This window comes from Chiloscyllium plagiosum, chromosome 2 (assembly GCF_004010195.1).
Source record: "Chiloscyllium plagiosum isolate BGI_BamShark_2017 chromosome 2, ASM401019v2, whole genome shotgun sequence".
Lineage (NCBI taxonomy): Eukaryota > Metazoa > Chordata > Chondrichthyes > Orectolobiformes > Hemiscylliidae > Chiloscyllium > Chiloscyllium plagiosum.
In genome coordinates, this window is record NC_057711.1 from 50747441 (window position 1) to 50750412 (window position 2972).

The window sequence follows — 2972 nt, forward strand, 5'->3', positions numbered from 1 at the left end:
ATGCTTACCACAAAACATACCCCAGTGATCCAAGCATTTAAATCCTTGCTTCCTGCACCAGTTCCGCAGCCACACGTTCAAGTCCCTGTTTCTGGCCTCACCAGCCCGAGGAACTGGAAGCAAACCGGAGATAACCACCTTGGACGTCCTGCTTTTCAGCCTTCTTCCTAGTTCTCCGAAGTCCCGCTGTAGTGTGTTCCTCCTCTTCTTCCCGACATCATTTGTGCCGATATGTACTACCACCTCTGGCTCTTCACCTTCGTCCTTGAGGATTTCCTGCACTCTGTCTGTGATGTCTTTAACCCTGGCACCAGGAAGGCAACACACCATCCTTAAGTCCCGCCTGCTGCCACAAAAACCTCGGTCAGTTCCTCTCACTATGGAGTCCCCTATTACCACGGCTCTGTGCGATGTCCGACTCATCTGCTCTGCCTCCATGCCAACTTTTGATTGACAGACCTAGCAAGGAGGATAACAGGAACCCATTGGATGTGGTGTACCGTTAGCTTCATTTCTTATAAGCATACTAGTCAATCTCCTTTTCACACTTGCAGTGTACTACTTTTTTTTAAAGTTCTAACCTCGCACCTTTATTTTCCTCCGTTCCTGGTCTTTCACTGTCCATGTTATTATTCTTCTATTGTTCTTGTCCTATTTAAATGTAGGATTATGGTTCTCCTTCACAGTTTTAAGAATGTATTTGAGGTCATGTTGATAATCAATCAAAAAGTTCTGATTCTTTATTTTAGCTAATGCACAAATTCTTTTACATTTTTATGTTCTTTTTCTCAATCAGTGTCAATATCTTTTTATTCCCCTCTTGCGACAGCAACAGCAACAGCTTTAGCTTTCTGATGTGTTAATTTTATTTTCAAAAACTCAAAGTCATCCTTATAGTCCTATAATATTAGCACTAGTTACAAGCCAGTCATTTTGTTTGAAAGCATTGACTCTCATTGTTTCCCCATCAGCCTGGAGTTCTCCTGTTTTATTCTGCTTTGATGCCCGTGGCTTAGATTCTAAAAACAATTTTAATTCAGAGAGTCCAATTTCTTTAAAACTTTTTTAAACTCTTTGTTGTCAATCTCAGGCTTCAATGTGCTTGCAGTTGGTAGATTTTGGATTTCAATAGCAAACCTGTATATAGAGCTGATCTCAGTCATGGTGATCATAAGAACTATCACTGACTGTCATAAAAACTCATCTGATTCACTAGTTCTGAGTTTAAGGAAGGAAATCTGAGATCTTTACTTCGTCTGATCTATGTGTGACTCTAGAGCCACAGCAATGATGTTGACTTTTAACTGCCCCCTGAAATGGCCCAACAAGTCACTCATTTCAAGAGCAATTAGGGATGAGTAACAGAAAATGTCCTTGCCAGCAATCCCCACACTCTAATAAAAAGAGAAAATTAATTTGAGTGTTTAACTCTTTGGACATTTCTGGAGTCAAACCATTGTTCTTACTATAGATTCAGAGATAGACACGTGTTTTTCCAAGCTCATTGATCTTGCTGATACAATTTTAACAACTTCAATGGATTTTGTGGAAATGCCTGGAGGAAGCAGATGGCTTCCGGCTAGGTTGTTTCTTAGGAGAATATCAAAATAATTAATAATCAATTTAGAAATTATTCCCACAATAATAGAACTAATGACTATACCACAGTTTACAAGTAAACAATTTCTACAAATGTCCTGTATTAATATAACATATTTAGCAAACTGGGAGTTAGCAATGTTGACATTGCTTTGAAGAAAAAAAAACTTCCTGGTTGTATCTTCACGTTAGTGCACACGTTGGAATAAAAGTATCATAGTCAACACTTTCTATCTGTTGAGAATGCTGTTCAAAGAATCGTACTTGATCATGCGCAGATCCAGCTGATACTACCATTGTACATCTGAACTGATCAAATACAGGAAACCAGCACTCTTGCAGCATCTGTTTCTGTCTGGGCGGAAGGAGTCTTTGCATAATTCAAACATTATGACCCTGTTCCAGAACAAGGATGACCACAGGAATTGCAACAAGAATCAAGGCATCTCACTGGTGAACACTGTGGGAAAGTGTTTGCTCATAACGCCCTTGCTAGACTGCAGATCTCAACAAGGCATTCAAACATGTGAGGCAGCATCTATTTATTCAGGCTGCTGCAAAAAAATGGCTGTCCACTGAAGCTGTTTAATATGATTGCCTCTTTCCATGGCTGAGTAACAAGGACACCTGCAAGTGAGATATGAATATTGTGGACATTGACATTGACAATTCGGAGACAATCACTGATGGACTTGCCTTCTCAAGACTGACTGTTTTGAAGGGCATTGAAAGAATCAAGCAAAAACAAACAAACAATAAGATGGCCTAGCGAAAACAAGTGGCCAGTGAATCAGTCACCTTCTCAATCCTTCCTAACAAGAGGCAGCCATGTAAAACTGGGTTTTCTAAGCCACAAGGGACAACTCTTAAAATAGTGTTGATGATCAATACACAAACTATTATCTTACAAGACAAAAGACTGCTATCAAGTATCCTACTGGTACAGCTTTATCTTTTAACAACTTTAACGGATTTTGTGGAAATATCCGAATGCAACCATTGTCTTCTGCTAGAATTTTAAAAAAAGTTATTTTGTGGGATGTGAATTTTATTGTCAATCAATTCATTTTTGCTGTTCTTTAATTGACCTTGTGAGCAACTTGTAGACAAGGATGGGAGACTTCCTTCCCTAAGGAGAAAGTGAACCAGATGAGTTTTTACAACAATCAATGGAAATTTCATGGTCACAATCATTGAGATTAGCTGTCAATACCAAATTTTAAAAAATAATTTTAAATGGAATCAGTTGCATTGAGGGGATTTCAACACCTATCCTAGACAATTAGCTTGGACTTCCCAGTTACTACTGTAATGACATAATTCATCATCTCGCCCTAAATTATATTTTCTGACCTGGAATCAAGCCGAGGCCA